The 24924-nt window shown below is 60.0% G+C and overlaps 1 long non-coding RNA gene across 1 annotated transcript in view; it reads right to left on the bottom strand.

Moving 5' to 3' along the window:
• Positions 1 to 1522: 1522 nt before the first annotated feature.
• LOC138843746 (uncharacterized) overlaps positions 1523 to 24924 on the bottom strand; it is a 139154-nt gene continuing 115752 nt past the window's right edge. Inside the window, exon 3 of the long non-coding RNA XR_011378696.1 lies at positions 1523 to 3380. This is a non-coding gene — a long non-coding RNA (uncharacterized lncRNA). The remainder of the gene's footprint in view (positions 3381 to 24924) is intronic.

Consider the following 24924-nt stretch of genomic DNA (forward strand, 5'->3'; position numbering starts at 1 on the left):
ACCTCTGCTGGGCCTCAGTGTCCCGCCCACCGCCCCTGCGTCCACCCGAGTCCAGCGTGGGCCCTGTCCCTCCTCAGCTCTGCTGTTGTGGACGTTGGAAACCAAGAGCCCTCTTTTCAGAGCCTCACCCCTGCCTCACTCTCAGCCACACACCTGACAAGCATACACATGTGCACACTGTACATACACACCTGACAAGCACACATGTGCACACACTGAACATACAGACACACCTGACAAGCACACATGTGCACACAGCTGAAACACACACACCTGACAAGCACACATGTGCACACAGCTGACACACACACCTGACAAGCACACATGTGCATACAGCTGACACACACACACCTGACAACTGTGCACACAGCTTACACACACACCTGACAAAGCACACACATGTGCACACAGCTTACACACACACCTGACAAAGCACACACATGTGCACACAGCTGACACACACACACCTGACAAGCACACATGTGCATACAGCTGACACACACACACACCTGACAAGCATACACATGTGCACATAGCTGACACACACACACCTGACAAGCACACATGTGCATACAGCTGACACACACACACCTGACAAGCATATACATGTGCACATAGCTGACACACACACACCTGACAAGCATACACATGTGCGCATAGCTGACACACACACACCTGACAAGCATACACATGTGCACACAGCTGACACACACACACCTGACAAGCATACACATGTGCGCATAGCTGACACACACACACCTGACAAAGCACACACATGTGCACACAGCTGACACACACACACCTGACAAGCACACATGTGCATACAGCTGACACACACACACACCTGACAAGCATACACATGTACACACAGCTGACACACACACACCTGACAAGCACACATGTGCATACAGCTGACACACACACACCTGACAACCATGCACACAGCTTACACACACACCTGACAAAGCACACACATGTGCACACAGCTGACACACACACCTGACAAGCATACACATGTGCACATAGCTGACACACACACACCTGACAAGCACACATGTGCATACAGCTGACACACACACACCTGACAAGCATACACATGTGCACATAGCTGACACACACACACCTGACAAGCACACATGTGCACATAGCTGACACACACACACCTGACAAGCACACATGTGCACATAGCTGACACACACACACCTGACAACCGTGCACACAGCTTGCACACACACATGCACACAGCTGAAACACACACACCTGACAAGCACATACATGTGTACACAGCTGATACATGCACACACTGACAAGTACACACATGTGCACACAACTGACATGCACACTTGACAAGTACACATTGGACACATACCTGACAAGCACACACATGTGCACACAGCTGACACACACACCTGACAAGCACACACACATGCACACAGCTTACACACACACCTGACAGGCACATACATGTGTACACAGCTGATACATGCACAGACTGACAAGTACACACATGTGCTTGCGTGTGCACATGTGTACAACTGACATGCACACATGACAAGTACACACTGGACACACATACCTGACAAGCACACACATGTGCATACTGTACAGACACATCTGACAAGCACACCGTGCGCACAGCTGACACATGCACACACTGACATGCACACACATCAAGTGCACACACCACACACACTCTCCTACAGCAGCCTCTCCTGACACACAGTGGGACCAGCAGGCTCTGCTTAAAGGCAGGGCGTCAGGGCCAGGGTGGGCGTCAGAGCTGCCCGGAGTTGGGGGGAGACAGAGGGGCATGATGAGGGACAAGGGCTGCTCCCTCCAGATCAGGTCTGTGTGCCGCCAGGCCACGGGCTGGCCAGCGCACTTTTGGCAGCTCCTGCCAGGGAGGAAGCTGGTTCACTCTTTTGTGTCTGCCAGGATGCATTACTTCATCCCCTTCCATCAGGCACAAGGTCAGGACAATTGTTATCTGCTGGAAAATCCATACCCTTTGAAGTGCACTTACAGCCCTTGCAGGCACGGTAAGCACAGGCCCATGAGGTAGACAGCTGGAGGTGTGCCCCACAGACTAGTGACTATCCAGAGCTGGGAGGAAGATGACACCTGCAGGACCGTCCTGGTGTCGGGAGCCCCCGAGCCCTGTGCCACCCACGACCACACCTGCAGGACCGTCCTGGTGTCGGGGAGCCCCAGCCCTGTGCCACCCACGACCACACCTGCAGGACCGTCCTGGTATCAGGAGCCCCAGCCCTGTGCCACCCACGACCACACCTGCAGGACCGTCCTGGTGTCAGGGAGCCCCAGCCCTGTGCCACCCACGACCACACCTGCAGGACCGTCCTGGTGTCGGGGAGCCCCAGCCCTGTGCCACCCACGACCACGCCTGCAGGACCGTCCTGGTGTCGGGGAGCCCCAGCCCTGTGCCACCCACGACCACGCCTGCAGGACCATCCCGGTGTCAGGGAGTCCCAGCCCTATGCCACCCACGAGCACACCTGCAGGACCATCCTGGTGTTGGGAGCCCCTGAGCCCTGTGCCACCCACGACCACACCTGCAGGACCGTCCTGGTGTCGGGGAGCCCCAGCCCTGTGCCACCCACGACCACACCTGCAGGACCGTCCTGGTATCAGGAGCCCCAGCCCTGTGCCACCCACGACCACACCTGCAGGACCGTCCTGGTGTCAGGGAGCCCCAGCCCTGTGCCACCCACGACCACACCTGCAGGACCGTCCTGGTGTCGGGGAGCCCCAGCCCTGTGCCACCCACGACCACGCCTGCAGGACCGTCCTGGTGTCGGGGAGCCCCAGCCCTGTGCCACCCACGACCACGCCTGCAGGACCATCCCGGTGTCAGGGAGCCCCAGCCCTATGCCACCCACGAGCACACCTGCAGGACCATCCTGGTGTTGGGAGCCCCTGAGCCCTGTGCCACCCACGACCACACCTGCAGGACCGTCCCGGTGTCGGGGAGCCCCAGCCCTGTGCTGTGCAGTTCATCGCTGCCTTCCTGGAATGGCCGCACTTCTGGTGGAAGCCTCCAAGCCAGCACCGCACTGCAGCCCACGTGTTCTAAGGCACACAGTGCACGGGCAGAGCTGCTGGGCCACAAGAGGCCATGGGAACTAACCTCACGACAGAAGCTCTGCGGTGGAATCAGTGGCTTCCAGGCTGTTAGGATAATGCTGCAGTGAGCAATGAAATCAAGTGGAACGGTTTGCTCTTTCTGTAATGATTGAGAAGTTTCTTCAAGGGCCAGCACTGTGGCACAGCGGGTAAAGCCACCGCCTGCAGTGCTGACATCCCATATGGGCGCTGGTTCAAGTCCCGGCTGCTCCACTTCTGATCCGGCTCTCTGCTATGGCCTGGGAAAACAGTGGAAGATGACCTAAGTCCTTGGGCCCCTGCACCCATGTGGGAGACCTGGAGGAAGCTCCAGGCTCCTGGCTTTGGACTGGCCCAGCTCCAGTCATTTCAGCCATTTGGGGAGTGAACCAGTGGATGGAAGACCTCTCTCTCTCTCTCTCTCTCTCTGCCTTTGTAACTCTGCCTTTCAAATAAATAAATCTTTAAAAAAAAAAAAAAAGAAATCACTTCAGAACTGCCACTCCTTGGTCATCAGTATCTCTGTACCCCACTTGTCAAAGGTCCCTCCCCTGTGCACTGGGGTCTCAGGGAACAGGTTATTAACTAACCCACTTTTTTAAAGATCTATTTCTTTGTTTGAAAGTCTGAATTACATACAGAGAGAGGAAAGGCAGAGAGAAAGAGGTCTTCCATCCGATGGTTCACTCCACAATTGGCTGCAACAGCCAGAGCTGTGCCAATGCGAAGCCAGGAGCTTTACCAGGTCTCCCACATGGGTTCAGGGGCCCAAGGACTAGGGCCATCTTCTACTGCTATCCCAGGCCACAGCAGAGAGCTGGATCGGAAGAGGAGCAGCCGGGACTAGAACCAGCACCCATATGGGATGCCAGCACTTCAGGCCAGGGCATTAACCCGCTACGCCACAGTGCCGGCTCCCTAACCCATTTTCTTAAAACATAGCTCAGGGGATGATGGTAGGAGGAGCCACTGGTAGCTGTCTTTTTGGAAGCGTGGTTGTATTTGTTTCTTTTTTAAAATGTATTTATTTTGAAAGGCAGAGTTACAGAAAGGGAGAGACACAAACACACACACATACACACACACACACACACAGAGAAAGATTTTACATCCAATAGTTCACTCCCCAGATGGCGGCAACAGCCAGCACTGAGCCAGTCCAAACCCTGGAGCTTCTTCCAGGTCTCCCACACAGATTCAGGGATCCAAGGACCTGGGCCATCCTCCACTGCCTCCCCAGGCCATTAGCAGGGAGCTGGATCGGAAGTGGAGCAGCCGGGACTGGAACGGGCACCCACGTGGGCTGTCAGCTCGCAGGCGGCAGCTTTCCCCGCTGCACCACGACACCAGCCCCTGTGCTTCTTTTCAGGGCAGGGATGGAGGTGAGGATGAGCTCAGGTCCTTGGGTGCCGGGCGAGGCTGCCCGAGGAGGAGGACGTCCTGTTCATGTACAAGAAGCTACTCGGGGGCCGGAGGCGGGGGACAGAGCGTCCACTCTGACTGCGACGTCACCTGTGTTTTCCCCGTGAAGAGCTGCTCAGCGACCCGCTGCTGTGGACAGATGACCACGCGCGGTGCACCAGCCACCGAGTGCTTGCAATCAACGGCCAGTTGGCCACGGTGTAAACCACGCCTCGCCCGCCCGTCGCGACGCTCGTTCTCCCCGCCGACCCCGTGGCCACCGTAAGCAGCCGGATATTCAAACGCGGAACACCTATTTCTGTTTTCTTCCGTGTCAGACGCGCCGCTTCCCACTCAGAAATCCATTACCGCGGTAATGGGGTGTGTGGCGCTTCTGCCAGCCCGGCTGCCGCGTGCGCTCCTGGCGGGAGGTCAGCGGGAGCCGGCGGGGCCTGCGCTCCCCTCCGGGAGCTCTGCGGAGCCTGGGGGTCTCGGCAGCTGATCCAGCAGCGCGGGAAAGGGCAAGACAATTAAACCTGCCGAGCGGCGGGGCACGCCAAGATGAAAGCCGCTGCAAATGCCGAGTTATCACGACCGGGAGGGAGGGGCTGTGGATGGTGGCGTCTCCCAAGGAGACACCCCGAAGACGCAAGGCTCCAGGACGTGATCTCGGACTCCAGTTTAAAGCAAGTTGGAGAGAAACAGGCACGGAAGCCACAGCTGGACACAAAGCCGGGCAAGGGGCAGGACTCAGCTCGAGGCCTGACGCCCTCCGCGGAGCCAGCGGTGGCCCAGAGAGGCACACAGGGCCCTGCAGCTCACGAAGATAACCAATGCCTAAACCTAAACCCATGAGTATCCCCCCCACTGCCCACAAAGGAGTGGGCGCACGCACTGCCAGAGAGGAGCCAGTCCTCACCGCAGGCCCCGGGCAACTCCAGGGCCGAGGCGGGACCCAGGCCCGTCCCTACAAGAACGGCTCGCGCTCTCAAAGGGATGCGCCAGGGCGTCTTGGACGTGCGGCTGACACAGGAAGCCATTCATGTCAGCTGCAGTGGTCATTTCCTGGTGGACAGAGGGACGTTACTGCTCTGCACACGCACGCATGCGCCACGCCGGAGCCGGACTCCCCGCACACACACACACGCGCCACGCTGGAACTGGGCTCTCTGCACACACACGCACGTGCCGCACCATGTTGGAGCCGGGTTCTCCACACACACACGCACGCATGTGCCACGCCGGAGCCAGGCTCTCTGCACATGCACGCACGCGCCACGCCGGAGCCGGGCTCTCTGCACACACACACGTGCCGCACCATGCTGGAGCCGGGCTCTCCACACACACACGCACGCGCAGCACCACGTTGGAGCCGGGCTCTCACCGCGTTCTGCTCAAGGCAAATTTCCTGCAGTAGCTCACGGCCGGCTGAGCCCCGCTCAGGGGGCTCCTGTGGGGGCCTGCTGGGCCCTGCACTAAGCACACCCACGCCCCAGCCGCAGCCCTCAGCGGGCGCCAGAACTGGACAGGGCAGGAGGGAAGACAGGTCCTGGGGGTGGGTCTGAAACATAGGTCAGGACAGATGCAGTAGCCCTGAGGAGACCCCCAGGACTGCGGGTGCGGTGAACAAGTTCACAAAGGCGGGGAAGGGGTTCCAAGCGGCACACGTGGCGAACACCATGGGGGAGGGGATGGGGAGTGTGTCAGGGGTGAAAATCGTGATCTTGCGTGTGGCCGAAATAACACAGAACACGCAGGCACCGTGAAGGAGGCCCAGGGTGTGGGGCAAGCGTCAGACAGAACCCTAACCTGTGCTTAGAGGGACAAAGCCCAGGTGCTCGGGGACTGGTCACCGCAGATGCCCTGGGGAGACACCGCCGGCTGGGCAGGGGTGGCTGGGGTCCCCCTGGAAACCACGCACTGTGTAAATGAAGGCAGAGACGACAGAGGAGCGGGCGGTAGCCCTCACAAAGGGCTTAATTATTGCAGAAGGTCAGGGTCAGGCAGGGGGGCCCGTGTTGGGAGGAAAAGAGGAGATTACCAGGGAACCTCATTAGGAAGGCGATGAATCTTTGATTTCTATTTAATTTGTACACAAATCGTGCCCTTTCCAGGATACTGATACTGATCAGAGCAGGGCCCTGCCGAGGGTGTCAGGGAGGCAGGTTTGCCGTTTTGTCTGATCTGTCCTTGGTGACGTGCCCGGGGCTCCGGCACTGACCCCTGCGGGTGGATGGAGGTGGGAGGCCGGCGGAAGCTCCTGCGAGGGCTGCAGGATCCCTGGAGCAAGGCTGCGTGTGCCGGGCTGGGGGTCGGGCAGGGCCGCCCATGCCACCCTCCCACACCCCTCTGGGCTGCCAGGCCCCTCCCTGCTCTCCCACTGGCCCTGCATGTGGGTCTCGGGAGAACTCCTTTAGCAAACGGCAAGGCTGCTGGGGGCCTGGTGTGAAAGTCAGAGGGCACAGAGACCGCACAGGCGTGGTCCCAGGGCACCACCTCGGGCCCAGCTCCCAGGCAGCCAGGCATTCTCCTGGGGTCGTCGTGTGGCCAGTACTGCCTGGCGGCCGGTTCTCCATGCGGTGTCTCAGCTCAGTCAGCGTTAAGTCATCTTGCACTGTTCCTGGCTCCCGCTTTTTCTTTCCTTCCTGCTCACCTCCACCTCCTCCTTTCTATACGGTGGCCGGTGCCCACGGTCCCCGGGCCACCTCCTCCTTTCCATCCTGCGCCCGGTGCCCACGGTCCCCGGGCCACCTCCTCCTTTCCATCCTGTGCCCATGCCCACGGTCCCCGGGCCACCTCCTCCTTTCCATCCTGTGCCCGGTGCCCATGGTCCCTGGGCCAATGAGTCTGCTGTGCAGTAAATGCTAGCGCCTCGTGGGAACGAACCGTCTTGCAAAGTAACCTTCACCCAGGGACCCGCTCCTGCACTGTGTGTGGGGTGTCGCAGTGCTGAGGCCAACAGTGCCTCTGCTCCCCAAACCCCAAACAGGCCAGGGTGAGTCAGGGCCACCCTGCCGTCAGGGCCACGGTGTGTGTGTGTGTGTGTGTGTGTGTGTGTGTGTGCGTGCGCCCAGAGCTGCTGGAACCACCTCTCGAAGTGGGGAAGGTGTTCAGAGTCTCACGGGGCTAGGCCTCTGGTCACTGTAGGGGTGGGGTGTGAGGTCCGAGAGCAGGGATGCAGTCAGTCACGCCTGGTGGCACCCACACCGTGGGCCTGGGAGGAGCTACAAAAGGGAGTTTCCCTGGAGGCTGGGGCCAGCCAGGGGTCAGAGGACAGGCCCAGCTCTGTGCTGTTGAGTCACCCTGGACGGTGCCTCCTGCCGGGCCCTGTGGTGGTCCTGCACAGTGGCAACACACCCCGCCAGCCCTCGGAGCACCTCGGGGGACCCTGCACATCCAGAGCTGTGACCACACCCCCAACGTGCTGCCCCCCGTCAGCACAGCTCTCGCAACGTCCACTGTGACCCCTGCTCGTCTGCTCCTAGCCCCTTGCAGACCCTTCTCAGCCTCCAGTCCCAAGCTACGAAGACACTGGGGAGCCCGGATGTGCAGCCGGAGCTCTGCCCGCCCCCTCCCAAGCCTGTCCTGAACACACTGACCCCACACGTTCCCAGATGCACAGATGGACCTCGCCTCTAAGAGGCTGAGCAGGCAGAGGCCCTGCTGGCGAGAGGTGCCAGCCCGGCCCCCACAGAGCAGCTGGGCAGTCGGGCCCACCATGCAGACCTGCTCCTCGCCACCGACCGGTGTCGTTGGCAGGATTCTGCCTTCCCCGGGAAGCCTGAGCCCCAAGGCCAGGGAGGAGACACGGACTTGTGGGTTTGCACCAGGGGTCAGCTAGGCTTGAACAGCCACAGCTTAGGGCCAAGCCTGCTGGGCCAGGAGGGTCAAGGCAGCAAAACCTGGGTCTGAACTCACTCAGCAAGCACAGACTGACAGTACGTGGGGCCGGCGCCGCGGCTCAATAGGCTAAACCTCCGCCTTGCCCCGCCAGCACACGGGGTTCTGGTCCCAGTCAGGCATCGGATTCTGTCCCGGTTGCCCCTCTTCCAGGCCAGCTCTCTGCTGTGGCCCGGGAGTGCAGTGGAGGATGGCCCAAGTACTTGGGCCCTGCACCCCATGGGAGACCAGGAGAAGCATCTGGCTCCTGCCTTCGGATCGGCGCGGTGCGCCGGCCGCTGCGCACCAGCCGCGGCAGCCATTGGAGGGTGAACCAATGGCAAAGGAAGACCTTTCTCTCTGTATCTCTCTCTCACTGTCCACTCTGCCTGTCAAAAAAAAAAAAAAAAAAAAAAAAGACAGTATGTGGGAGCATACGGAGAGCCGCCGGGCCCCTGCCTCAGTGAGCCACGCTTCCCCCTATTCCGAAGTCCCCTGAGCCCGGTCACATTTTGGTGTTAAATCCCTCAGCCACCTCAATTCTCTGGACCATCATTTTCTAGCTCGCGACACGTTGCTGATGACATGTGCATATGGAAAAACGCACTTGGAGATGGATGAATTCCAGCAAACGCCTGGGCAGCACTGGAGGGGCCCGTCAAAGAGGCAGGCAGAAAACCAAACGGGGTCTGGCCCTGGGCACTGCTGGGAAAGGCAGCCAACGCCGTCCGTCCAGCGCGAGGCGCTCAGAGGCCTGCGCGGGGCCCCAGTGCGCAGCGACGTCGTTTTGAGGGAGACGCGCCGGCCCACGGGGGCAGATGCAGCGGTCTGCACAGGGCTCGGCAGTGCCTGGCCAGGGAGGAGGTGGCAGGGAAGTCCCTTTCTAGGTGACCCCGGGAGCTGGCAGACGCCTGCATGACCAGGACCTATGTGTGTCTGTGTGAACACGTGTGTGCTCATGCACATGCACACGCACCAGAGACAAACTGCTGGAAAAACACACAATGGGACGGGGGTCAGAAGTCACACACAGCAGGCCTCTGTAGCTCAGACCTGCTCCCGCCCGGCTTGCGGCACGACGCCTCATTTGGTGTGGGCGAGAGCGGAAACCCGCCTGGTGGGTGAGCATCATCACTCGGCTTTCCTGCCCCCACACAGTGATCATTTCTGTCCCCAAACAACTTGGGGGACATTAATGCCACAGATGGTTTCCATGGCAAAGAAATTAGATCTGAACAGAGGGCCAGCGCGGCACTGCCGAGCGAGCAGTCCCGGCGGCACTTCGAGAACAAGCCTTTTCGGTTTCACAGCATGTGAGAAGTGGCTTTTTTGGAACAAGGATTGGGACCCTGAGTGGTTAAGTCATGTTGCGCTGTTCCTGCCTCCTGCTTTCTCCTTCCTTCCTGCTCACTTGTCCCACCTCCTCCTTTCTAGACTGTGCTTCTGCGGGAGACACTTAGCTACCACAGGGGCTCCTCATCCACGATGCCGGGACACAGCTTCCCATCTCTGTCACTGGCCCCTCTGCCTTCTGCCAGGGCTCTCAACAGATGCGGGCTCCGTGCTCCTGGGCCTCCAGGCTCCTAAGCCATGAACCAAATGATTTCTATTCTTCTTTTGACAGAGTTAGACAACGAGAGAGACAGACAGACAGACAGACAGACACAAAGGTGTTCCTTCCATTGGTTCACCCCCCAAATGGCCGCCACGGCCGGAGCTATGCCGATCTGAAGCCAGGAGCCAGGTGCTTCTTCCTGGTCTCCCATGCAGGTACAGGGGCCCAAGCACTTGGGCCATCCTCCACTGCCTTCCCAGGCCACAGCAGAGAGCTGGACTGGAAGAGGAGCAACCAGCACTAGAACCTGGTGCCCATATGGGATGTTGGCACCGCAGGTGGAGGATTGACCAAGTGAGCCACAGCGCCAGCCCCCATTCTCTATTCTTTGTAAATCTCCCAGTCCCTAGCATTCTACTGCAGCAACAGAAAGATAACAAAGACACCTGGAGAGAAGGCCGACAGGAAATATGGGGAGCAAGCCGCAGTGAAGGCCTGGGCCCTACGGACTGGGCACACAACCACGCCGAGCCAGGATGCGGTCACTGGCTCGCACACCCACTCACTCGCCTGTGGAGAGGGAGCGAGTGAGGCCCTGCCCCGCTGTGACTGCAGAGCTGTTAAGTGCAAGACACGGGGACACCTGCCCACGTCCACCGAAGGGCAGAGGGACGGTCAGTGAGCAAGTGTGGTCTGCAGCACAGCACGGGTGCCGATGCTGGGGCGTGGCCAGGCTGGGCTGCCCTCTCCCGCAAACAGTGGAGGGTTTTGGCTTAGAAGCTATGAGTCTGCTCCTCTGTTGAGTCCGTGTTAGATCCCAGCCTGTCCACGGCCCCAAGCCCACACTGATTCTGTCAGCAGAGGGGCTCGGGGGGCCGGCGCCACAGCACCACGTCCCACAGGGGAGCCCAGTCTCCGAGGAGCAGCTGGCCACCCCCGCAAGCCGCACAAGGCAGCCATGTGTCAGCTGTCCTGAGCCGGGACTGTGGGTGGGCGGGGGTGGAGCGTGAGGGGAAACTGGACATTCCGGCCCCTGCGTTCTGCCAGCCCCCTCCATCCGCTGCCCTTAGTCGGCAGATCAGCAGTCCCGGTCTCAACCCCAGCCTAGGGGCCCCCAGGTCCTTCCCGGCTGTGCAAGTGGAGTGGACATCTCAGCCGGCTCCCTCCTCACGCTGTGGGCATCCACAGCTCCTCCAATCAGGGTGCGGGCTCCTGCGGACCCCTGAGGCGCTTGTGTTTTCTCGCCACTTGCTCCCAGCAGGCTGACATCCACGCCCCCAACACGTGTCTGCTCCGTGGGCTGTGTCCCCCTCCGCCACGCCCCACACTCAAGAACACCTGTCCCCAGGCAGGGGCTGCCTGCTCTTCCCTGACAGCAGCGGGGCGGTGCAGAGACCCCTCCGACCCCCGTCCACCCGAGGTCCCCCGAGAGCCGACGCCGGGGAGTGGCCCTGCAAGGGTCTGGGGTGCAGGACGGGCCCGCCCGCGGCCCGGGACGCACCCAGCGGACATGCTGGAGAACGCGAGGGAAATGACTTGCTGAACAGAACAGGGACCAGCCCTCAGCATCTCCAGCGCACCCCTTCCTTCACCCTCCTGGCTGGGGCCGCAGCACACAGCCCATTATCTGCACAGCCCGGCATTGTCTCTGCCAAGAGGGAGAATACATTAAGTTGCCTTTGAAATCCTTATCGTGCTCCGATCTGCATGCATTAGCATATTTTATGATTTAAATCTAATTATCAGGGTTTTCTAGGCTATGGGACTGAAAGTGATCACAGTCGAGCACTTCAACACAGACAGAAGGAGGCAGAAAAATAGCCGACCTGATGGAAAGCTACCACACAGAACCCCCCAGACGGGTGGGAGATCAGCAGTCAAGAAGAGAGCGAGGTCTCCTGCCCGGCCCGTGGGCAGGACCCCTCAGGGGACCACGCTCCGTGTGGCCGTTCTCTCTACCACACGCAACCACGCGGGCCAAACCCAGGCCATTGCTTTCTGGAAGAGTCCTCAATGGTAACCAGCACCCTTACAAACGGTCTGCCAGGCCTTTTGCTAAGAGGCCGAAAATCGCGCCATCCTCGGCCAGCCTGGCTGCCGCCAGCGACTTCAACAGCCAGTGTGGTCCAGGACAAAGCACCAGCAGCTGGGGGCTCAACACTGCAGACAGCGCCCCTCACAGCCCTGCGGGCCTGTGCTCCGAGCTCCGGTGTGGGCAGGCGGCTGTCCACCGCGGCACGGGGGCTCCAGGAGGCCTCAGGTGCTCTGCGCCCTCCCCACACACAGCACCAATGGGGCTCCTCTGCAGTTCCCCTCAGAGGGGCCTTCCTCATCTCCGACTGTCCACTGATCCCGTCCACAGGACTCTGCTGGCCACGCTGATGCCTCCTGAGCCAGCCCCCACTTCTCCGCAGGGTGAGGGTCTGCAGGGGCCGTCTGGGACCTGGCACGAGCTCCTGGGGCCTCTGCAGAGCAGAATGGCCAGCACAGAGCACGCGGGCTTCACTGACAGTGCCCCCACCCCACCGTGAGGACGCAGGCGCTGGCCCGCGCTGCCTCTGCTCCCAGCCCCCACCGAGCTCTGGCCACTCGGCCCCTGCAGCAGGACATCCACTCCACCTCTACTGGCCAGAGCCTAGCCAGCTGCCACTTGTGTGTCCCCTCCAAGCATGTGTGGGCAACTTTCTCCCCGGGCAGCAGAGCTGGGGCCCTCCCCCAGAGCTTGTCATCGCACGTCAGTGCAAGGGCAGCTCTGCCATAGAAGGCATCCCTCAGCCCCCCTTCCTGTCCCGCCTCGCTCTCCCATCCCGCTGCTGCCATGGCACATGGTCCTGGGGGAGGCCGGTGCCTTCATGCTGGCCATCCCTGCCCCCACCTGTCTTTTTTTTTTTTTTTTTTTGACAGGCAGAGTGGACAGTGAGAGAGAGAGACAGAGAGAAAGGTCTTCCTTTTGCCGTTGGTTCACCCTCCAATGGCCGCCGCGGCCGGCGCGCTGTGGCCGGCGCACCGCGCTGATCCGATGGCAGGAGCCAGGTACATATCCTGTTCTCCCATGGGGTGCAGGGCCCAAGCACCTGGGCCATCCTCCACTGCACTCCCTGGCCACAGCAGAGGGCTGGCCTGGAAGAGGGGCAACCGGGACAGAATCCGGCGCCCCGACCGGGACTAGAACCCGGTGAGCCGGCGCCGCAAGGCGGAGGATTAGCCTAGTGAGCCGCGGCGCCGGCCCGCCCCCACCTGTCTTTAAAAGGAGCAGCCCCCGCCCCCACCCCGCAGCAGAGCACACACTGGGGCGTCACTCTCTCCACGGAGCCTTTGCCAGGGTCCCTCAGTGCTCGGTCTCCTGCAGTGCTGGGTTCAGCAGGAGCCTGCCTGCCGCCTGAGGACAGGCCCAACCTGCTGCCCTCTGCCCCCAGGCCCACACAGCGCTGGCCTCTCAGTGGACCCTGGACACAGGCAGAATGGGCGAGGGTTCTGGGCGCCAGGGGTCCAAGCAGTTCCTGAATGCCGCATGGGCGGGGCTGTTAACACTGGAAGGCCTCCCAATTCAGAGCCCACCTAGAGCTCCTGCACCCCAGGGCTGAAAGCCACCGCCTTCGGGGGCCCTGGGGGCAGGGAGGAGCCAGCTCTGTGCTCTCAACTCCCTCCCCAAAGAGCAAACCTCCAGAAGGGCACGTCCCCTGCCAGGCTACCTCCAGAAGGGCACATCCCCTGCCCCCTGCCAGGCTACCTCCAGAAGGGCACGGCCCCCGCCCCCCTGCCAGGCTACCTCCAGAAGGGCACGGCCCCGCCCCCTGCCAGGCTACCTCCAGAAGGGCACAGCCCCGCCCCCCTGCCAGGCTACCTCCAGAAGGGCACAGCCCCGCCCCCCTGCCAGGCTACCTCCAGACGGGCACGTCCCCTGCCCCCTGCCAGGCTACCTCCAGAAGGGCACAGCCCCCGCCCCCCTGCCAGGCTTGGGTTTTAGCCTCCTGCCTGCTGGGATCTCGATGTCATGGAGATAGGAGTCCTAGACACAGCCACAGGAGGTCTGTCCCACGGAGGCCCTGTGCTGCGTTCGAGTGCAAGTCCTTGGGCGGAGGCTGCAGGCCCCTGCCACCCAGTCACCACCTGCCGAGAAGACCCCGGGGCTGTAAAACAGTCGTGATGTCTGCCGGATCTTCCTGGGACTCCAAGGTCACCCCAGAGCGGAGTGAGGCTGGGATGGGAGTGACGTCCGGACACCTTCCTGATGGCTGCAGGGGCCTGGGCACCAGAGGTTGCACTGGAAGGTGCCGTGGGGCTGTGGACGGCGTCACCAACACGCATGTGCTTGTTGGAAAAGACCTGGGTGGCTGCTACCCTAACAGGCCCCCGTGCCAGGAGATGCCCCCCACCAGCCACGGGCCAATGGGTTCCCTGGCAGGGTCTCCGCCTGGAGCCTCAGGGCACCAAAACCCCCCCGGGGCAGTGGCCCAGCACCGAGCCAGCTCTTCCTACAGAGCCTGCTGCCACTGCCTGATCTGTGCGGTGCTCTGCAGCTGGACAGCCCGGAGTCGGAACCGGAGTCGGACCCGAGAGCTGCGGTTCCAGGCAAAGCTGCGGCCCTGCGCTATCTGTGGGAGATGGGCTCCAGGACCCGGTGCGCGCCAGCATCTCTGGGTTCTCAAGGCCCTGGCGCGGCGTGGCGCGGTGCAGGTTTGCCTGGCCCCTGCCCACCGGCTCCTGAGAACCGAGTCATCTCCGACGACTCTAGACGCCGAGAGCCCACCTGAATTCTGTGTGGGTGGTGGCTACACCGTGCTGTCTAGGGGACAAGCACCAGAGAGTACACGCTCAATACACACAAGTATTTCTGACCACCTGGAACAATCCATGGACATGGAGCCTGCGGGCCTCCAAGACTGGCAGACTTCAACATCACGGACACGGAGGGCTGACTGCACCCCAAACACAGACACAGAGGGCCAGCTGTACCCCAAAAATGCAACACAGAGGGCCAGCTGTACCCCGGGACCACTGGCATGGAGGCTGGCTGTACCCTGAGAACGCTGACACGGAGGGCTGACTGTACCGAGAGCGCGCGGAGGAAGAAGTCAAGCTGAGGGACTTGCTTTAGAGTAAACGTTCAAAGAAGCCGAGATGCGGTCCACAGCAGTGTCCACCCACTCCCCGCGCCCAGCGTCATCCACTGGGTGTCCACCCCGCATCCCTGTCGCGCTCCTGGGTGAGCACCAGACAGAGGCACAGGGTGTGCAGAGCAACAGAGCAGTGTCCGGAGGCAGCGGGGCTCCTCTCTTGGGGATGGCCACCCCCGCAGGGGCCGAGATGTGTCCGGAGGCAGCGGGGCCCCTCTCTCGGGGATGGCCACCCCCGCAGGGGCCGAGATGTGTCCAGAGGCAGCGGGGCCCCTCTCTCGGGGATGGCCGCCCCCGCAGGGGCCGAGATGTGTCCGGAGGCAGCGGGGCCCCTCTCTCGGGGATGGCCACCCCCGCAGGGGCCGAGATGTGTCCAGAGGCAGCGTGGCCCCTCTCTTGGGGATGGCCGCCCCCGCAGGGGCCGAGATGTGGACAGGGCAGAGGGGCCTCATGGCCCCTTCTCCACGGAGGGAGGGAGCTCTGCCCGGCTGTGCTCAGAGCCTGAGAGCATTGATTTAGAAGAGAGGAAGAGGTAAAGGCAGCAGAACGTATTCTTCTTAAATGACTCTTCTTTCAAAACTTTCTTTCAGAACAAATAATTCCAGTGGGTACCGTCGAAATAATCCTTGCACAGTAAACGCAGCAATTCAGGGACAATGGCCTGAGGTTTTATGAGGTTACAAGCACGCAGCAGGCCGGGCGTCCACGCTATTTGTGGGAGGCATTCTGTTGTACATCCAAACCTGATTATCACATTTATTAACACAATCAAATGCTCCACTTGGACACAGCCCACTTTTACCTTCTTTTAAAAACCCTGAATAGAAACACAAATCTGGTCAATTATCCCCCACGGAGCAGCTCCAGCTTTATAGATTGGCAATGCAATTGCTTTCAATCATCGAGCAATGTGACAGATAGCAATGATAGATTAAACAGTTCAACTCTAGGCTGCATATTATAATGCATTTAACTTAATCTTTACATCAATATCCACTCCTCTGGATACCCTGCCAATACTCAGAGCCCACAGATTAGCCGGCACCACCAGTGGAGGGACAGCAGCACCAGGGATGGGCTATCTCACTGCCCTCCGCGGTCCAGGCCTGGTTACCCCCGGAGGGTGCCCGGCCACATCCTGCACCGGCTGTTCTAGGTGGAGAATTCACACTCCTGGCGACTCCACAATGGCACAATGCACGCAGAGAGCAGGGACACAGGCCTGGGCTTGACTTACTTCTCTGCACGCCGTCCCTCCATCCACAGAACGGAGCCTCAGCCACCCACAGCGACGGAGGCACGGCAGAGCCTGCACACGCTCCCAGGTCCCAGGCCCAGGATTCCAGCGTGTTCTGACCATCTCCATACCCAAAGCTCTGAGCCCGAGCAGCTCTCAGGACATCTGGGAACAGAATCAGAGCAAAGTAGCCTGGGCATCTTTACCCCACGCTTTCCTTCTTTTCTTCTAAAATACAAATTACAGTTACCCAGGAGAAAGCGCACGTGTCTGATTTCCACGAGTGCTCCCGAGAGCCTGCACCAGCTCTCCTGACAATGAGGCTTTAAAAATTATGGTAAACTATAAATAACACTTACAATGTCAACCACTTCTAAATGCACAGCTAGCGGCATTCGCGACACTCAGCCGTTGTGCAACCATGGCCACCTTCCGCCTCCAGGACTCCGTCGGCCTCCCAAGCTGAGACTGGGGGCCCCAGTACACCTGAGACCCACTGGTCCTCCCCTGGCCCAGCCAGCAGCGCTGGGCTCCCTCTGGAGTCTGCCTGCTCCAGGGACTCCGGTAAGCAGCCCCGCCAGTATCTGTCCCTGTGAGGCCGTTACGTCCTCGAGGTTCAGCCGTGTCCCTCCCCTCTAAGGCCCAGTGACTTCCAACTGTGTGGACGCCCTGCTTCCGCCTGTCCACCCCGATGGCCATCTGAGTTGGGTCCACCTTTCGATTGTTGTGGAGGGGACAGCCTCGAGCTGTGTGTAGTAGGTTTTCACATCCCTTCTTGTAATTTAATGTAAACCTGCCCAGGAAAAGGCCACTTTCTTTGAAGCAGTGCATATCCCTTAACCACCACCTGCAGCACGGGCATCCTATATGGGCGTCGGCTTGAGTCCCAGCTGCTCCACTTCCGATCCAGCTCCCTGCCAATCAGCCTGGGAAAGCAGCAGAGGACGGCCCAGGCGCTTGGGGCCCTGTGCCCACGTGGGAGACCCAGATGGAATTCAGCTCCTGGCTTGAACTTGGCCAAGCCCTGGCCGTTGTGGCCATTTGGGGGTGAACCAGTAGATAGAAGACCTCTCCCCACCCCCTCTGAGGGGGAACCAGTGGATGGAAGATTCCCCCCCGCCACCTTTCAAATAAATAAATGAAAGGAATAAACTCTCAGCCTCGGTGCCCACAAGGGGAACAGGCAGCTGTGGTCATGAGAGCAGAGTCCCGGGTGCTGCCTGCGTAGACGGACGCCACCCAGCACCACCCCTAACGGATCATCTCACAAATCAAAATCTGGTGAAGCTGTAACAAGGGGCACCACGGCCAGACCCCAGCACGGACGAGAACCCCTGCACAGCAAGGGCATCGTGGGCCACGGCCACACGTGCAGTGGCCCGGATGTGCATGTAAGCACGGAGACACTTGTGGGGGCCCCACCGCAGAGAGCATCCCCACAAATCATCAAAACGTGCTGAAGCCACCAGACACTGCCTGCCGGCCAAGGGGAGGACACCAACCACCCAGCCTGGTTTGAATCTGCTGGGTTCCCCGCATTAGACCTCGGCCACCCCGAGGAGCACACGCAGGACCCCATGGATCCCATGTCCTCAGGAGGAGGGGCACGCTGGAATCTTCCCAGAACACCCGGCTCGCTGCTCCCGGATGGGCCGCCTCAATGGGTGGGTTTCACTGTGTAGTCAGAGGCTGCCTTCAATGCCCACACAGGGGAACAAGGGAGGTCTTAGGGGCCGCAGGGCAGGATCCCCCAGGCCACGAGTGGGCCCTGGGACTGAGGGCGACCCGACCTTCTCCTGACCCAGCGGGAGTGCTGAACGACTGGTGACAGAGCAGCGGTAACAAGGCACCGTCATCAGCTCAAGCATGGCTTATTTCCAGAATTTTCCATTGAGTGATTTCAGACAGTGGACAACCGTCTGCCCGTGAAACATGACAGAGGGACGCACGGCCACCTGGGTGAAGTCATCAGACCTTGCAAGGTCGGGCGGGCCCTGCAAGCTCTGTGCCAGCCCCTCCCGCGAAGCTGTCCCGGGCAGGACGCACCAAGCTGAGAGCCCAGGGACAGTGAGGTCCCCACGAGGCCACAGCAGGAAACCAGAGCCTCACAAGGCCTCGGAGGTGGTCCCAGCCCCTGCAGGGTGGGCGCAGTGGGGCTGGGTCCGGAGAACGGCAGGCGGAAGTGTGAGGACGACAGAGATTTGAGCCATCTGCTTGCAGCACCGGGACCCGGCCAGGGCGCAGCACGGGGTCACCCCCGGCAAGGGCCTTCTGGGGAAGTGCCCAAGCCACGGTGGGCGTCTACTCCCACCTCGCTTGCACCCTGCGGCCCACAGATTCCGAGAGCCTGCTCCCGGCCTCAGGCCCCTGGGCACTGCAGAAGCAGCCCCGGCGTGATGTTATGTGGCACCAGCCCGACCCCTGTGACCTGGCCTGCGCCTCTGCTCGGGGACAGACCCGGACGGCGGGTCAGGGAATGGCGAGGCCTGGGTTTCTGCCTTTTATTCCGCTCCCGTGGGGCTCTATGCTCACAGAGTCGTCCAGTGAGGAGCAGCATTGTCTCCCAGGAGCTTGTGGGAGGTGCTGGCTCCCAGGTCACCCCTGATCTCCTGAATCTACCTGCAATTTAGAAGACCTTGGGTAGGGGCTGGCACTCTGACATGGTAGGCCGAGCCTGTACCTGCGGCTGCTCCACTTTCAATCCAGCTCCCTGCTGTGGCCTGGGGAAGCAGGGGTAGACGGCCCAAGTGCTTGGGCCCCTGCACCCACGGGAGACCCAGAAGAAGCTCCTGGCTCCTGGCTTCTCATCGGCTCAGCTCCAGCCACTGCAGCCACTTGCGGAATGAACCAGGAGATGTCTTCCATTTCTCTTTCTCTCCTCTCTCTCTGTACCCCTGCCTCTTAAATAAGTAAATAGATCTTAAAAAAAAAAAAAAAAAAAAAAAAAAAAGACCCTCGGGTAAAACAGGTGCATGCAGCTTTGAAAAGCTGTGTGTATGGTCAGCCAGTCGTGAGCACAGCCAGACACCTGAGGCAAGCAGACTTGTTTTGGCTCATGGTTATGGCGGTGCGGGGCTGAGTGGCCACATCTGCCCATGGCTTCCACTGGCAGAGTCCCGGGGTGGTTCCAGCGTCCCAGGGTGAGGGGCAGGGGGCCTGTGTGTCAGCTGGCCTCTTCCTCTGCTCCCAAGATGCAACGGGGGACCACTGCCTGAGGACTGCAGCCAGCTGCAGCGATCCAAGGCCACACCTCCAAACTCCAGGGCAGATCACGCCTCCCTCTCAATGACCTCCCGCACAGGCTGCTCCAGAACACCTGGCCTGCATGGCCTCCTTCAGGGGTGTGGGACCGCCAGGCCATGCCGGAGAAAGCCGGAACCGCCTTGGCCCTCAGCAGGTAGGCGCAGAAGAGCACAGCAAAGGGGCCTCAGGGAAACCAGGGGCAGCGTTGGGCCGCCTGGGCCCTCACATCGGGGAGCACAGGGATCCTCCTCTCTCACAGCTCCCACGAGCCGGGCCCTGGGCAAGGATGGGGTTAAAGCAGCTGGCTCTTGAAAATGGGAGAGAGCACCCAACTCTGAAACCGCTGCCCCCGGGCAGTCCCGGAGCTCCAGCCAGAGGTACCAGCCCAGAAGGCAAGCGTGACGGGGAGCAGGGCGACGCCTGTCCACCTGTCTCAAGCCGACAAGCCTGTGGAGATTGACCTCATTCCCGTGTGTCGGAGCACAGCAACACCAGGTGCCAGTTAGCGGGACCTCTGGCAAGCTCGCACAAGTGTCATGAGCCAAATAGAGAGCTCAAAACCACTTTCCACCTTGTTGGAGGCAGTGCTGGTGTCGCGTGTTGGGAGAAGTGACAGCGGGCTGTTGACACTCCCACTTGCATGGGTGGATAAGAACCGCAGCCACAGTGGGGTCACAGGAGATGCCTCTGAGCAGGAAGATGCTTCTGTCTCAAAGGCTCCTGGGCCCCAAGGATTCTACTGCAGGTTCCTGGCCGCGGCTGCACTCCCCAGGGAAGCTGCACAAAACCCTGAGGCTCAGGTCCCAGCCCATCAACAGGATGAAAGCCACGTAGGTGGTCCCAACACTCAGGCCAGTGTAGGCCCCCAGGCATGCTGGCACCACCCACCAGCTTCCATGTGCTGTGGGCCGGTCTGGGGCGCCGAGATAAGGGTCTGACCTGGGCTGTGTAAGGGGCCGGTGGCATTTCTGCTCTCATCTCCACCGTAACAAGGAGGCTGACTCCATACTCCCAACCTGGCTGGGACAGTCAGAGAGCCGAGCCTGCAGCCAACGATCACCCAGCATTTCGGGAGACGCAGGCGGCGACACAGGCGGCGCTGACTCTCTGCAAAGAACAAGACCCCTCCCCACCCCAGGCAAAAGAACTTGGCTGCAGCGGCCGAGGACGTGGCTCAGGCCCCGTGTGGACCCCCGGGGTTGCAGGAAGTCAAGGGGTCCACGCTGTGGACGGGTTCTGGCTCCACAACCTCCACGGGATGCTCGTGGGGAAGACAGACAGGGCCCAGAAGTGGCCTTGAGTGAAGACCCGGGAGGATGGCAGCCGCTGGGGAGCAAGGCCGGAACCGTGGTGTGCTTCCTTTCCGGCTGCACTCAGAACAGGGCCAGGAGGGCGGCGCTGCTGGGAGAAGGGGGGAGCAGGATGGAGCTGCTGGGGAGGGCAGGAGTGTGAGGAAGCTGCTCCCACAAGACCTAGGACAGGGCTGTGGGCCTGGCTAGGGGCCTTCCTCACAACAGGAGCCACGCCCCACCCTCCTCCTCCTCTACCACGGCTAGGAAGCGCTGCCTAACACATGTGGTGAGCCTGGCTGCCAGCCAGGGTGGAACCAGAGCAGGCCAGCGCCCTCTCTGATGCAGCGTGCGGGAGCAGCCGCGGCCAGCACCAGGTCCCCACCCCACGGGGAGGCTGGGGTGCACGGCGGGTCCCTGTAGAAACACACGTCCCAGGCGCACTCAGCTCCTCGGCAGGTCACAGGAGCCCCAGATCCGGGTTTTGCTTCCTGAGGTTTCAGGGGCCCGTGGTCAGCCATGGCCTGAAAACAACACGTGGAAAATTCAGGAAGTAGGTAGTTCACGAGTGCTGACTTGCACGCTCTGGGAAACCCCGCGCTGCCGCCCGCCCTCCCCTCTGTCCAGTGGATCCATGTGGGTACGCTGCCCCCCTGCCAGTGACCGAGCAGGCAGCTCGTGTCCAGCACCTGCATTTGAATTAACAGCCCCAAAGCATATGACGCGGGGCTGGGCCTCCAAGTACCCCAAGGAAAAGCCGACGGTGCTTCCTTTCAGTGAAAAGGAGAGAAGAGTTCATGCTTAGGTTGCTGAGGTCTGTGGTAAGTTTTACTGTTAATCTCTGCCTGTGTCTATTGTATAAATATAACGCTGTCATAAATACGTACTTGCAGAGCAAACAGCCGAGACAGGGGTCCGTCGTCCCGTGGTTTCAGGCATCCCCTGGAGGCTTGGAACGGATTTCTGGTGTCGACTGTGCTGTCTACACCAAGAAGGCAAGCTGTCCACACCAGGGAGTAGGGCAAGCCCCCGTCCAGGCATCGGAGCCACCTCCCTCCTTGCTGAGCCACACAGCATGTGGCTTTCGCGAGAAAATTGAGACAACAAGGCAAGGAAAACCCACTCATTTCCAAGACAGAGCAACCGCCGGACCGTGGCTGAGAAGACAAACAGTTGGAACTATCTGTCAGGCCGCTGAAATAGCTGTAATTAGTATGCTGAAGGCTCCAGGGGGAACAAGTGGCCAAAGGGCCACTGCCGCCCAGACCAAGTATGAGCAAAGCCAGACGCTGGCACTGGGATGAACAGCCTCGCGGGGCGGGCAGCGGATGACCGGAAGAGAGCTCGGCAGCGATCATTAGGTTGGAACGCAAACAGCAAAGCCAGAGCGTGCACACGCTGTGGGACCACTTCAGGCGGTCAAGGTCGGCGTGGCTGAAAGACGGATCGGGGAAAGGAAACACCGGACATTTTAACAGCCACGAAGTCTCAAACAACAAGGACCGGCATCAAGCTACAGGTACAAGGAGCTCAGAGAATACCAAGTTCGATGAGAATAATAACAGAAGCCACCAAGGATAGCACATTAAACTGTTGACAGCCAAAGACAACAGGACATCTTGAAGGCAGTCCGAGAGAGGACAGCTAAGAGGGCCCAGTGGCCGAGCACACCGGGAGACAGCAGAGCCACTGGGTGGGTGTTGCGGCGCGGCGGGCTGGCTCAGCCTGGGACACCACACCCCACGCCTGCGTGCCTGGTCTGAGCCTGCCTCCACTCCCATCCAGCTCCTGCTGCCCTGTACCCTGGTGAGCAGTGAGGGCAGCTTAGATGCTGGGTCCCTGCCCCCTGACCCAGCGGATGCAAGAGCACCACCACTTCCGCTGCGACTGTGCCTTTCAAACAAAAATATAAACTTAATTGCAGAAAGAAAAATAGCCAAGTCAGAACTCTATACTCAGATAAGAAATATTTCAAAAACGAGGAACTGACACTGTGATGGCAGGCTAAGCTGCACCAGTTCGGTCCCAGCTGCTGCATTTCTGACTTAGCACTTTGTTGACACGCCTGGGCAAGCAGCCGAGGGCGGCCCAAGTACTAGGACTCCTGCTCCCGTGTGGGAGACCTGGGCGGAGTTTGGGGAGGGAGCAGCAGATGGGAGATCTCTTTCTCTCTGTTAATTTACCCTTCAAATAAATAAATACTTAAAAATATTTCAAAAATGAAAGAGAACTATTTTATGAGCAAATAAAAACAACGAGGGCATTCAGTATTAGCACACTTTACAAAAACAGGTTAAAGAATGCCAAAGGGAGCAGCTTGATGAGAAAGAACACGTCATTTTACCACTGGGATCCACAACACAAATGAAGACCACTGGGAACACGAGACAAGGGCACATTTCAGTTCATTTGCTGCTTTATCGAAGACCACTGACTGTCTGAAGTAGGACCAACCACGGCGGGCAGGCGGCCTGGAGGCTAAGACCCAGGGACACAGCGGTGACGGCTCAGGCGCCCCCAGTGTGGGAGACCTGGACTGTTTCCAGCCTGACCAGAATCTGGGGAGTGACCCAGAGGATGGGAGATGTGTGTGTGTGTGTGTGCGTGTGTGTGTGTGCGTGTGTGTGTGTATTTCTCTCTCCTTCTCTGACTCTCAAATAAAAAAATCAGAATTCAAAAAATAAATACAGCAAGCAGAGGAGGGGAAAACTGTGTGCAGGTCAAATTTAACCCCTCGTTTTCAACCAAGTCTCGTGAGGAAGCAGCCACACCTGTGCACTCAGCACCCACGGCTCTTTCACACCCCCACAACCAGACCCAGCCACTGTCACAGCACCGCAGGGCCCGGGAAGCCAGGCAGAGCTCACAGGCGCCTGCCTGGGTGCCGTCTGCAGACCCCTGGTCTGGCCGAGACGCAGCAGCCGCGTCCCTGCGCTCGCAGCAATGCAGGAAGCTGAGCTGTGACAGGCAGCACGGAGGAGGCGGCGGAGGAACGGGCGACAATTTAAGGGCCTGGTGCTCCCCAGAAATGGGCAGGGCTCTTGAAAACCAGTTATTTAAACCAAAGGCAAGTCCTAAAGGAGTGTTTCTGTTTGTTTATTTATTTTCATGTTTGAAAGGCAGCGAGACAGACAGAGACAGACGAAGAGTTTCCATCTGCCGGCTCACTCTTCAAATGCCTGCAACGGCTGAGGCCGGGCCAGGCCAGGGCCAGGAGCTGGGAGCTCCATCCGGGCCTTGCACACAGGTGGCAGGGACTCAAGGACTTGGCCATCTCGGCTGCCTCCCAGGTGCACACGAGCAGGAAGCTGGGGCCAGGGCTCTGAGCAGGCCTCCAACACAAGACCTGGGCATCCATGGCCACCTCAAACCGCCAGGCCGGGAGCACTCCCAGGGTTCACTGGCCATGGACTCCTTTCTGTGCTTGTCAAAGTGCCGTCCCTTTTGTTAGAGTGTCACCTGTAATCACAGGTCCTGGGTGCGAAATCAGTTTAACCACTGCCATAAGATTATTTTCACATAATTCTTTAAAGATTTATTTATTTATTTGAAAGTCAGAGTTACACAGAGAGAGGAGAGGCAGAGAGAGAGAGAGAAGTCTTCCATCCGATGGTTCACTCCCCAGACGGCCACAACAGCCGGAGTTGCGCCAATCTGAAGCCAGGAGCCAGGAGCTTCCTCCAGGTCTCCCACGTGGGTACAGGGGTCCAAGGACTTGGGCCATCTTCTACTGCTTTCCCAGGCCATAGCAGAGAGCTGGATCGGAAGAGGAGCAGCCAGGATTTAAACTGGCGCCCATATGGGATGCCAGCGCCCCAGGCCAGGGTGTTAACCCGCTGAGCCACAGAGCCAACCCCTACACATAATTTTTTAAAATCCAGACTTGTGAAGCTAAGTTTGCGAGGGAAGTGAGCCATTCACTCCACACTCCCTGACCCTCCAACCTCACAGCTTTCGGCGGGGCCGGGGTCCCTGCTGCAGGCGTCCCTGCCTGAGCCCCCCACTGCAGGACACCTGCTTCCCTCTTCCGAGGAAAACGCCACAGGGCCAGGGCCCAGCTCACAGCTGCACCCGGTGGTCCCA

This window comes from Oryctolagus cuniculus, chromosome 9 (genome assembly GCF_964237555.1).
Source record: "Oryctolagus cuniculus chromosome 9, mOryCun1.1, whole genome shotgun sequence".
Classification (NCBI taxonomy): Eukaryota; Metazoa; Chordata; class Mammalia; order Lagomorpha; family Leporidae; genus Oryctolagus; species Oryctolagus cuniculus.